Source organism: Dendrobates tinctorius, unplaced genomic scaffold (assembly GCF_039654945.1).
Source record: "Dendrobates tinctorius isolate UK_male_01 unplaced genomic scaffold, ASM3965494v1 ptg000144l, whole genome shotgun sequence".
In the NCBI taxonomy this organism is placed as follows: Eukaryota; Metazoa; Chordata; class Amphibia; order Anura; family Dendrobatidae; genus Dendrobates; species Dendrobates tinctorius.
Window position 1 is genome coordinate 7,879,148 of NW_027361811.1, and position 13,047 is coordinate 7,892,194.

The 13,047-nt window shown below is 49.6% G+C and overlaps 1 protein-coding gene across 4 annotated transcripts in view; it reads left to right on the forward strand.

Annotated features, from left to right (window-relative positions):
• Nucleotides 1–5,315: 5,315 nt before the first annotated feature.
• Nucleotides 5,316–13,047, forward strand: part of AGTPBP1 (ATP/GTP binding carboxypeptidase 1) — a 261,694-nt gene continuing 253,962 nt past the window's right edge. The window contains exon 1 of one of the 4 annotated variants that reach the window (XM_073546002.1): nt 5,316–5,369. The gene's annotated coding sequence lies outside the window, so the exon portion shown is untranslated. Of the gene's footprint in view, nt 5,370–7,169; nt 7,397–13,047 lie in introns of those variants that run through there. The other 3 variants (XM_073546003.1, XM_073546006.1, XM_073546001.1) reach the window with 3 other exon arrangements.

Genomic DNA, 13,047 nt, shown 5'->3' on the forward strand with positions numbered 1-13,047 from the left:
ACATCCCAGACCTCCTGTCCCAGGGCCCAGTTTACCATCCTCAGGTAGCTGGCCTACATCTGACGGCGTGGATTTTGAGCGGGCACTGCTAAAAGAGAAAGGTTTTTCCCCGGCCATAATTAACACCCTGCTTAAAAGCAGAAAGTCGGTTACAACCAAAATCTACGTGAGGATCTGGAAGAGATTCCTTCAGAGCTCAGGGGTAGTAGCTGGACAGTCCACTCCCATAGCACAGATCTTAGAGTTCTTGCAAAAAGGTCTGTACATGGGACTCTCCACCACCAGCCTTAAGGTACAGGTGTCGGCTCTAGGGGCACTGTTCAACTGCAATCGCCAGTAACCATTGGATCAATAGGTTTATTAAAGCAACAGGCAGGTCCAGACCGATAGTGAGGAATAAATTTATGCCATGGGATCTAAACCTAGTTCTTACGGCCATGACAGAGGCCCCGTTTGAACCTATCTCATCAGCTTCCACGAAAAACCTGTCCCTTAAAGTGGCTCTCCTGGTAGCGTTGACATCAGCCCGTAGAGTGAGTGACATCCAGGCGCTATCTAGACTTCCTCCTTACATACAATTCAGGGTTGACAGGGTAATTCTTACACCCGATCCAGCATACCTGCCTAAAGTAGCCTCCAGTTTCCATAGAACTCAGGAGATAGTTCTTCCATCCTTCCTCCCTAATCCCACGAACGATAAGGAAAGGAAATTACACACTCTAGACGTTAGGAGATGTCTCCTAGAGAGTACCTGACAGTTACTGACCCCTGGAAAAAAGATAATGCCTTATTTATTTCCTATCAGGGCACTAGAAAGGGCCTTAGGGCTTCAAAAAGTTTGCTAGCGAGATGGATTAGGGAGGCCATTTCTTTAGCATACACCTCAAAAGGCAAACCGGCCCCTGGCAAGCTGAGGGCGCATTCCACCAGGGCCATGGCAACCTCTTGGGCAGAGAGATCGGAGGTCTCGATCGACCAGATATGTAAGGCAGCTACTTGGTCCTCTCCGAGCACCTTCTACAACCATTATAGAATAGACCTGGGTGCTTCCTCAGACCTCTCCTTTGGTGTCAGGGTTCTGCAAGGCTGTAGTCCCTCCCTAAAGTAATTATTACTCTCTGTAATTCTCTCAGGTGGTGCTGTCATGGACGACCGAATAAAGTCGTAGTTACTCACCGGTTAACGGTATTTTTCGGAGTCCATGACCGCACCCGTATATTCCCTCCCTTTAGTTTTATTTGGTGTGCACTTCTTCCTCTTATATGTATATGGGTAATTAATAGTCGTGTAGAGTATTGTATATAAATTATGCTATTAACTATTGTGGTCCTCTTGTGCTCTGTAAACCAACTGATGCGTGGGAGAGGTGCCGCCCTTATGTATCTGTAGGATTTCCTGTTCCTGGAGGGCGGATCCCCTCTCTCAGGTGGTGCTGTCATGGACTCCGAAAAATACCGTTAACCGGTGAGTAACTACGACTTTTCCAGACGGCATGTTTCAGCTTTTTCCAAAGATGCTAAATAGGATTTAGGTCAGGGCTCATAGAAGGCTACTTCAGAATAGACCAATGTTTTCCTCTTAGCCATTCTTGGTTGTTTGTAGCTGTGTGTTTTGGGTCATTATCCTGTTGCAAGACCCATGACCTGCAACTGAGACCAAGCTTTCTGATACTGGGCAGCACATTTCTCTCTAGAATCCCTTGATAGTCTTGAGATTTCATTGTACCTGCACAGATTCTAGACCTCCTGTGCCAGATGCAGCAAAGCAGCCCCAGAACATAACAGAGCCCCCTCCATGTTTCACAGTAGGGACACAGTTCTTTTCTTGATATGCTTCATTTTTCCATCTGTGAACATAGAGCTGGTGTGCCTCGCCAAAAAGTTCTATTTTTGTCTCATCTGTCCATAGGACATTCTTCCAGAAGCTTTGTGGCTTGTCAACATGTAGTTTGCTAAGTTCCAGTCTGGCTTTTTATGATTTTTCTTCAACAATGGTGTCCTCCTTAGTCGCAAGACTGCTACTAGGAATTTCAGGGCCCCATACTGGCAAAATTTTCGGGGCCCCCTTGAAACTCCGCCCAGGCTTCACCCCAGCCCCGCCTCCACCTCTTTAACTGTCCACAGCCCCTCTGCTCTCTCTTAGAAAAACTCTACTTCTCATCAATCACACATTAACAGTTCCCATCACCAGATCAAACATATAGCCAGCAGCTCTTGTTTTGGACAAAAAGTTTTTTAAATCTGCCACCACGACAAGGTAGACTCTTTTGACCAGGCCCTATTCTACTCTAACCTATTAAACATTTGTTACAATATCCAATACAATTTAGGTATATTCTTATTTATTTTTCAAATGACCAATAATATCACATTCAAATACCACCACACCATGTCCAGACCACATATTACCATCACATAGTGTTAGGCGTCGGGTTCCTGCCACTGCACAGCAGGAATCCAGAGCCTTGCACCCAGCGGTCTCCCATTCTTCTTCAGCCGCAGTGGAACCTGCTCAGCAGATTCGTCGGTTCCGGCGCTCTGCCCAGGACAACTCCGTGGGTTTGCTTGCTGCTGACACCTCTGGCACAGCAGTAACAATGCATGCTGCTCAGCAGCGAGATTCTCCAGGGACTAAGTCTTCATGTCGGGCCACTGAGCATGTCCGTGGAGTGATCTCCCATTGGAGATCGAGGGTCACGTGCTCAGGTCCTGCTCATGTTCGGATTGGCCCATCCGAGAAGCCAGGAAGGTCCCGGACGCCCGTGGCTATAAAAGGTTCGCATGGCCACTCGCCCATGCACTAGTATAGACTGAAATAGTTTGGAGTGTATGATGACGAATGCATGTATCTGGTGACTGACTCATTATGAAACCCCTTCCCTCTGATAATACGAATGTGGTTAGGGTTTAGAGTCCGAGTCAGCGCCTGTCAGTGGCTAGTCTATAGGCCACAGTGCATACCAGCCATCTGCACACTAGCGTCCGATGGTGTCGCCCACTGCAGGGCACTATCGAACCGCGGCAAGTGACAGCCATGCCGGTGCAATGCCTTGCGCAACCTGTGCGCTTACCTGGGCCTACCCAGGGCGATTAGTGGCGTCCACCTGAATGGCACTGTGCACACTTGCACAAGTGATTTAACCCTTGCTGGCATCGCGGTGCCAAGCGCTAGCTGTCTAGAGGGACTTCAGTCCTGCGGTCTAAGGGCTGAGTTCTGTGACTATATGCTAGCGCTCACACTGCTGAGCTCTGTGAGCAGTAACAGGCTACGGCATTTATTATTTGGTAGTTGTGCGGCTCTGAGAGATAAGAGTCCGCCTCTGTACACATTGGGTGAGGTTAACCCCGTGTGTCCCGTTATTATACCGCCATATAGCTTCCGCCATTACCGAGCAGCAGTTAACACCTCTGCACGGTGGACCCCAGGCTGCGAACGCACCTAAATACCATCTTTATTATTTGGTGCGTTCCGCCAGCCCGTAACACATAGTGACCATAGTGACCTATATTACCACATACAAGGAACAAATACCACCGCACCATGTCCAGACCACATATTACCACCACATAGTGACTTATAGTACAACATACAAGGAACAAACACTTAGAAACTAGGGATGAACAAACAATCCCTCAACCCTGGAGTACTATACCAGCAGCATATGACCTAAGTGGCAGAGTGTCGTCACCAACAAGTGAAGTAAAAACCTTTTTAGGTGTATAAATAAAGTGGAGCGACACTTACCTTTGGAAGGCAGGTATAGGGCACCAGGTTTGGATCCCCAAAAAAGACGCCCGACGCGCATTTCACCTGGAGTGCAGCAGCTTTCTTTGTGTACAGGTAATACAGAGATCACTGGTGACATTGTACACAGGCACTCTGTATATAGTGTATAGTGTCAGTGTACAGGTAACACACTGACTCACTAGTGACGTCTCTAGGTGAAGTCCTTCATCTTTGCTTTTCATCTTTCATCCAGCACAGACCGCCATCACGTCTTCCAGCCAGGGCTCGTCTCTGCAGGAAATAGCACAGTTATCTAGAGCACCGCTTGCAGAACACATTACTTATTTTTTTCCCCAACTTCTACACTACAGCAGATGAAGAAAAAAAGGTGACATAGTGTCGCTCTGCACAGTAACAGGACCACCCCGCCCTCCATTTAAAACAGTATCCTCAAGAAAAGAAAATAAATACATCACTGCAGTAATAATATCCCTTAATTAGCCCCTATGGTAATAATATCCCCCATCCTGGCCCCTAGTATCTCATTTCTGGCTCCAGCCATATGTTTTCCCATCCTGCCCTCATGAGTATCCATTCTGCCCACATATGATCCCATGATCCTGCCCCATGATCCTGCTGCACCATCTGTCTCCATTGCATCCATCCTGCCCCATGATCCTGCACCTTGTGTCTCCCATCCTGCCCCCTGTGTCTCCCATCCTGCCCCCGTGTCTCCCATCCTGCCTTCTGTGTCTCACATCCTGCCCTTGGGCCAGAGGGATACTAGCGGTGACTGAGGGCCTGTGTGGAACGCACCAAATAATAAAGATGAAATAAGGTATGAGGTGCGTTCGCAGCCCGGGGCCCACCATGCAGAGGTGACAAACTGCAGCTAAGGAATGAGGAGAGAGGTGTGTAGGAGGAAGCCGGACACCGGTGGGTAACCACTGACCCATTGCTTGCAGGTACAAGCTCCGTTACCTCACGGAGTTCGCACCTGCCGGCGAATAAATGAGACCTGTTAAGATCACAGGTCACAGCAATGTGAACCACCGCTCTGAGCGGGTGCAATGTCTGCCCTGGCGGACGCCACTAACCAGCCTGACAACTTAGTTGGAAAGCGCACAAACGGTGCACAGCGCTACTCTGGCGGACGCTGCAGTAGCAGTGGTTCAAGAGGCCTGTACTGGCCGACGCCCCAGGGAGCTAGAGAGTGATGAGTAGTTACACTGCGGCGCTAAGCAGTGTCAGAGCAACGGTGCTGACTCTGATTCCTAAACCCTAACTCATGCGTGATATCCAAGGAGGGGGAATCTTAATGCGTCAATCACCAGTCTCATACATCTGTCATCACACATACTATACACTAAACACTATAGCCTCAGAGTCTATCATAGCGCATGGCGGGACGGCCATGTGAACCTTTTATAGTGACGTCCTTCCGGGACACTCTTTGAAGAGCCAATGTGAGCAGGAGAAGGACCTGAGCACGTGACACCCGATCCCCAATGGGAGATCGTCCCACGAGCATGCTCAGTGGACCGAAGGAAGGACTTAGATTCTGGAGTCTTTTGCTGCTGCTCAGGCTGCTTTCCCATAACTGGACCAGAGGTGGCAGCAGCAACCGAGTCCACAATGCTGGTGTGAGCAGAATGCCAGATCGAGGAGTTTGCTGAGTAGGCTCCACTGCGGCTGAAGGGGATTGGGAGACTGTTGATGGCAAGGCTCGAGATTCCTGCTGTGCAGTGCCCGGAACCCTATGCCTAACACCAGGGGAGGCTAGTGGGGACTGGGGGACAGCGTCCAACATGGCCCAGGGGGAGGCTACTGGGGACTGGGGGGCCTGCGTCCAAGAGGGCCCAGGCGGAGGCTAGTGGGGACTGGGGGCTCTCATCCAACTGCGCCTGGGGGAGGCTAGTGGGAACTTTGGATGGGGACCCTTATCCAACAGGGTCCAGGGGGTGGCTAGTGGGAACTGAGGGCCCTTGTCCAACAGGGCCCAGGGGGAGGCTAGTGGGGACTGTCTGGGGCCCCGCATCTAACAGGGCCCAGAAGCCCTGCGCCCCATTGGATGCCGGCCTCCAGTCACCACTCGCCTTGCCTTCCCTCATCAGCGGTGTGCTACCAGTCTATCCAGCAGCCATGGTGAGCCTTTTCTCACCGCCGCCAGAGAGACTCACTCACCATGCTCGCCAGCCTCCACTTGTCCTGTTCGTCTGCCGCCATCCGCCCGTGCCCCACCCACATGGCACGCACGCTGCTATGCTCCGGACCAGAAAGTGGAAGTGGAGCAGCGACACTGTGTGACGTCAGGAGTCCCATTATGCACCCGGGCCGGCTGCCACAGATTAAAGGTACAGTGCCCTTTTCTGTTTGCCGGATACATTAACAACTCTGTGGTGTATCTTTAAAACACCACAGTGCTTTAATGCATCGGGCGTTCTGAAAACTTGAAAAATATGTACAGGATCCCGGGCCCGATGAGGAGAAGCAAAGAGATGAAGGCCTGAGTGCGGACCGGGCGGGCGTGACCCCCTTTTTGCCTCTAATCACTGGGCCCCATACAGCAGTAAGGGCAGTAATGCCCTGATGGTGGCCCTGCATCTAATGCTTGTCTATGGGAAATTTACGGTGCGGCAACAGAGCTTCGCCACATCGTTAAAAAGACATGCTGCGCTCTGGAAAGACGTGCCACATGTCACTTTCTGCAGGCCTGCTGCCTGCGCCTTTGAACGCATAGTGGAGGCGGGATTTCTTGAAATCCCCTCCACTATGCTGTAACATCTGGGCGCTGCGGATGTACGCAGCGTCAAACCTGCACCCTTTACTGACAGAGGAAATATACCCTTATAATAATGAATTGAGTCTTCTTGCTGCAGTGCTGCAAGCTATGTATTTAGTGAGTCAATGTTTTCATTCATTGTATTGAAGTATGCAACATTTGATTTTGTTCATATGTAACTCTGAGTCTAAATCCTTTGAAAAGGAAATGACCCCACCCCCTCGCAATACTGGACCTGTTGAAGCGCTTGTCGCACGAATCGGCGTCCACCTGCACGCTCCCTAACCCGCAAATCCCAAAGTCTCTTGGATGAAATAAAAAAGGATTCTGGAACATTTAATTCATCTGGTGAATGCCACATTATTTATCTTCGTTACACATAGCAGCCAATCAGAACTCAGCTTTCATTCTTTAGCCTGCGCTAGTAAACTAAAAGCTGCCCTAGGATTGGCTGCTGTGATCCATTATTGCAGCTCTTCGTTCAGACCGTTGTCATAAAGCTGCTGGCAGCTGTTTCATGTTTTGGCTGGCTTTCCATACGGGTTACCCGCAGACTTCTATCGCTTTACTTTCATTGTGAGCTCAGCGGCGTGAGCACTCTTCTGCTCTCCTCCAATAGGGTAGCAAACCCCGCCCACAACATATTGTAACCACGCCCACGCATAGTAAAGACGCTCACACTTGACCGGGCACAGTAGGAGCGTGTGAACGCCGGCTCCACCCCATGTGCGGTTGCCACGCCCAGGTCCCCAGCATCGCATCCTAGCAGCCGCGACCTGTCGCTCCGCCTCCGGTTCTTCTGCTGTTACCGAGGTGCGGCGTCTCGCTGTTTGGGGCAGTGACAGCCCGGGCTCCGGAGCGGCGGCGGCTGGGAGTTCCGTGTGTCAGGTGATGAGGCCTGGATGACGAGCGTGGTGTGCTGCGGCAGTGGCCGGGGAGGAGGGTTGCAGTGGCCGCACCTGCCGGGCTGTGTGTCTGTATACCGGGGGTCTGTGTGTTGTCATGGAGACACGATGCGTCCCGTGTGATGGATGCTGCAGGGGCCTCTGTCTGATCACTTGTCAGACACTGCTGTGTGGGGGGACATGGGCGAGTGGCAGACAATGATGACACCAAGGGCCAGCTCCACTCAATATGGTGGTCGCTGCCCATGATGATGTAGGGAAGTGTAGCCCCCCTGATCTCTGAGGAATGACCCCTTTATGATATGAGACCCCCAGTCCCGAGTGCTAATCTATCTGTCTACAATAGCCCCCCCATTATTGGGGTCTCTGTCCTATTGATCCAAGGGAAGAGTTACTATGATCAGTAACAGACTTGGGAGCCAGGGGCCCACCTGTAATACTGACTCTGGGAGCTACATGTAATATTAGGTTACCCTCTTGAACAACAACCTGGGTAGTTTTAGTTATTTCCCTTGTTTGTGCATGGGGAATCATGTGAGTTGTGCCAGATCCTGCTGTTCTAGGGTGGTGGGACCCCCCGTTTCCCCTCTGGGCCAGTCCGAGTCTGCATATAATACAGACATGGCTGCAGATCATCCTGGGTAAGGGGGCTACATTAGATCTGGTGGGGGACCATATGAGAAACTGGGCTATTGTGGACCCAGCTTTTAGGATGGGAGCGCTGGCACTGGAGCACGCACTGCCCTGGGAGCACTGGCACTGCCCTGGGGGTGCTGGCACGTACACTGCCTGAGAGCGCTGGCACTGGAGCTCGCACTGCCCTGGGAGTGCTGGGACTGGCACTGCCCTGGGGGCACTGGCACGTACACTGCCTGGGGGCGTTGGCACTGCCGTGGGAGCGCTGGCACTGGAGCTCGCACTGCCCTGGGAGCACTGGGACTGGCACTGCCCTGGGGGCGCTGGCACGTACACTGCCGGGGAGCGGCATTGCCCTGTGGGCCCTGGCACGTACACTGCCTGGGAGCGCTGGGACTGCCGTGGGAGCGCTGGCACTGGAGGTCGCACTGCCCTGTGGGCGCTGGCACGTACACTGCCTGGGAGCGCTGGGACTGCCGTGGGAGCGCTGGCACTGGAGGTCGCACTGCCCTGGGGGCGCTGGCACGTACACTGCCTGGGGGCGTTGGCACTGCCGTGGGAGCGCTGGCACTGGAGCTCGCACTGCCCTGGAAGCGCTGGGACTGGCACTGCCCTGGGGGCGCTGGCACGTACACTGCCTGGGGGCGCTGGCACTGGAGCTCGCGCTGCCCTGGGAGTGCTGGGACTGGCACCGCCCTGGGGGTGCTGGCACGTACACTGCCTGGGGGCGCTGGCAGACAGGTGAGTACAGTGAGCACTATAGTGAGGGCACCTGATTTTGCAATTGATGCCGGGCACTTAATTTACTGGCCTACATAACTTGTATTGCTTGAATGGAGGTCGCTTGGTTTACTTTTGGCTGGGAAGGTGGTCTGTATAGTATCTGCCAGTTACAGACCATTGAATAAGATATTTAATCAGTCCAGAAACAAATTTTTAATTTGGGTTTTCCATTAGATTTGCCATTGAACCTGCCAGACGATGGGTTACAAATTGGTTTAGAGGGAGACACTGCTGTACCCAATATAAATTCAAATTCAAATAGGCTTTATTGGCAGGACCAAAATACAATTAGTGTTGCCAAAGCAAGAAAAGAAGTGTGGCAGGGGAGTGGATTAGGGTAGTGGGGATGGGGTGTTGGGGGCAAAATTTGGGGAGTGATTGTCCATTTGGAGGTCTTTAGTTCCTCTCATCTTATGACATGTGGTGACAAATTGGGCGGCGACCTCCACCATTGATTCTTCTTCCCCCAGTAGGATGCAGAGTTTCCTCTCCTCGTCCATGGATGGGAAGTCTGGGGTATGGGTGGTAAGTTTCTGGAAGTGGGAGTCCCTCACTGCTGAGTATTTGTTGCAGTGCAGCAGGAAATGCACCTCATCTTCCAGAGCCCCCTGCTGGCAGTGCTGGCACAGTCTGTTCTCTCGTGGCTTGTATGTCTGTCGGTGCCGCCCTGTTTCCACCTCTAGGTTGTGGGCGCTTAATCTGTATATACTCAAGGTCTGCCTGTCTTTGGGGTGGCGTATCCTTTCCAGGTATGGAGCCAGTGTGTAGTCCCTCCGCAGTGACCGGTAGATGGTGAGTTTCTGGGAGTTCTCCAATTCACTCTTCCAACCCTCTATGTATTGCATCTTGCAGCTCTCTGAGATCTCTTTTATTTGGGCTTTAGTTAGTGTGTTGCTGACTTTGGTTGAGCTGGCTGCCGAGGTTCCTGGCTTGCTCTTGGCTCTGGCTCAGCAGGGCTTTATGATGGTAGGAGCTGGGGTTGCTGTTCTGTATATGCGCCTGGTGTGATAGCGCCCTCTTGTGTATAGTGAGCCATAAGGGGAATCGGCCCAGCTCTGCCCGACAGGCTATGTTTGAGGTGCTGCGATGTACCTGGAGGAGATATTTGCAGAACTTCAGATGGAAGACTTCGGTTGGGCTGGAATCCCACTTCTTTTTTTTATTCCAAAATGTATAACTCTTGCTGCAAAAGCCTACTATTGTATTGCAGGATTTCTGAAAAGTTCTTGTAATGTTTGGTCCTGCGAGGGTCAATGATGACTTGCATTTCTATCATGTATATGTGGGTAGTCCTTTTTTTTCAGATAGCTCTTTTTGGGCTGTTACTTTTTATCTGCTCACAACATATTCCCTGTATAGCGAAAAGACGAGAAGCCTGTCTTAGACATATAACCAAGAAACATAATACATTTTGTGAAAAATGTCCTCCCACCATGTATAACACACAGGACACTATCACCACTTTTGGCTACTTTGTTGATCTAGTCCATTGCCATAAAACTGCCTTCTACAGAAAAGGGGAAAGACTGAGGAATAATGCTGTCTGCTTTTCAGAAGGGACATCGGAGATTCTGAAGATTGTGTGTGGGGAGGAGACCGCCATGCATAGCTCACCAGCCATAATGATTTCCTTATGCCTCTCCAATTTATATAGGAGTAGGACACCTCTCTGACCCACTGCTGCCCATATGGAAAGGTCTGCAATAGTGATTGTCTGTGCCACACAAGTATCTCAGGCAACTACTGAGGGGGTGCAGTGACAGTAAAGACCCCGAACTCAAGTAATCCATGGATAGTGGGCACTAGGGCTCTCCTAATGACAGCACAAAAATAAGCTGTTCAAACAGGGCCATGGCTTATGTTGCCATTTTATTTCTAGAGATGATAGAGGATGAACGAAAAATGGGTACGGGTGTAAGGCCACGGTCACACTGTCAGTATTTTACCTCAGTATTTTTAAGCCAAAACCAGGGGTGGAACAATCAGAGGGAAACTATAATAGAGACACGTCACCACTTCTGTATTTATCACCCACTCCTGGTTTTGGCTTATAGTTACTAAGGTAAAATACTGACCAAATACTGGCCAAGTGCACTTTGCCTTGTAGTTTGAATATACAAAAAAGGGGTCCCCACTATTAGTAATGCCTTAATGGGACCCCCTTCACTCCTATGTTCTCATCTGATCTCCCCACAGTATACTTGTGGCTTGAAGGCTGGTACTGCATATCAATCAATGCCAACAAACTTGCCAAAATGAAAGCAGAATGGCCACTGGACCGGGACACTGGGCATGTATGGAAATAATGATGTTCAGCTACACACCGCTTGATGTCGGACATTGCCTGCGGCTATGACCATGAAGTTTGCCGACTCTTCTGGAAGATGACCCCTTTACTGAGCGTTTTCCAGTTATTCCGGGAGAAGTGTTTAGGATGTTTGATCTGTAGGTAGGACACTGTCAGGGCATTCCCTCTGCCTGCCCATTTATCTGGCCGGGCTGTATTGTTGGCCAAACAAGAGAAATCTGCACCCCTCAAAAATCAGCTCGCTGTAGCAGTTTTGCATAATAAAGAATAATTTGAAACTACATATACCAATTAGCTGTCTTTAAAGGGAGTCTGTCACTTCTGAAACCACTTATACATTCATTCCTTTAAGATGATGGATGAGGCCAGGGTTCACGCGTTCGCTTACCATGAGACAAAGCTATATTGTATAAAACCTGAAGACATCGTGGATAAGTCCCTGCCATGTATACACAAGAGGTCAAAATTGTTGGTGCCTCTCGTTTAATGACAGAAAAACCCACAACGGTGACAGAAATAACTTGAATCTTGACACAAGTAATAATGAATCAAAAATCTATGAAAATGAACAAATGAAAGTCAGACATTGCTTTTCAACCATGGCTCCACAGAAATAAAAAAAAAATAAAACTCATGAAATAGGCCTGGACAGAATGGGTAAACTTGTGGGACAGTTTTATAGAGCAGGTTTTTCCGGGTGCAGCGATACCAGATCTGTGTACTATTTTTTTTTTTTGTTTGTTTTTTTTTTTTTGTTTATTTGTTTTTTACATAAAGGTAATTATTGTAATAATATTTTTGTCTTTTTCTTTGTTCTTTATTTGACGATTTTTTAAAATAGCTTGACACTTTAATTTTTTTTTTTAACTTTATCTAGTCCCAGGATAGGACATCACTGTATAGCAGCAGATTGATGATCTGATACCCTGCAATTCTTCTTCACTGCAGAACATCAGATCAGCGTTTGAGCAGGCACTGAGAAGCCACCTTCCTTGAAGGACCCCACGGCCATCTTGCGGCCGGGGATCTCCATGGAGACCATCAGGACAACACGATCGTGATCAATAAATCAATGATGCGGAAAAGGCAATTATAGCAATCCCCATTTTGAACGCGGTGTGAGTAAGGCCTCAATATGACAAGACATAATCTCACGAGTTAGACCTAATGATGCAGATCATTTTATTCATCTTAAGATGATATCACTTCTAATGGGCTTCTAAATCGTGATCTTGACTCGTTTCCCCCATAAATCCAGGTTCATTAGTAAATCAAAGCGGATATACATAGTAAAGGACAAGTGTCCCGCAGATGAGGCTGCTTAACACAGACACGCTGATGGTAAATATGGACACACTGATGGCAAAAACGGACACACTGATGGTAAAAACGGACACACGAATGACACACTGGTAAAAACGGACACACTGATGGTAAAAACGGACACACGAATGACACACTGATGGTAAAAACGGACACACGAATGACACACTGATGGTAAAAACGGACACACTGGTAAAAACGGACACACTGATGACACACTGATGGTAAAAACGGACACACGAATGACACACTGGCAAAAACGGACACACGAATGACACACTGATGGCAAAAACGGACACACGAATGACACACTGATGGCAAAAACGGACACACGAATGACACACTGATGACACACTGATGGCAAAAACGGACACACGAATGACACACTGATGGTAAAAACGGACACACTGATGACACACTGATGGTAAAAACGGGGACACGAATGACACACTGATGGCAAAAACGGACACACGAATGACACACTGATGGTAAAAACGGACACACGAATGACACACTGATGGCAAAAACGGACACACGAATGACACACTGATGGCAAAAACGGACACACGAATGACACACTGATG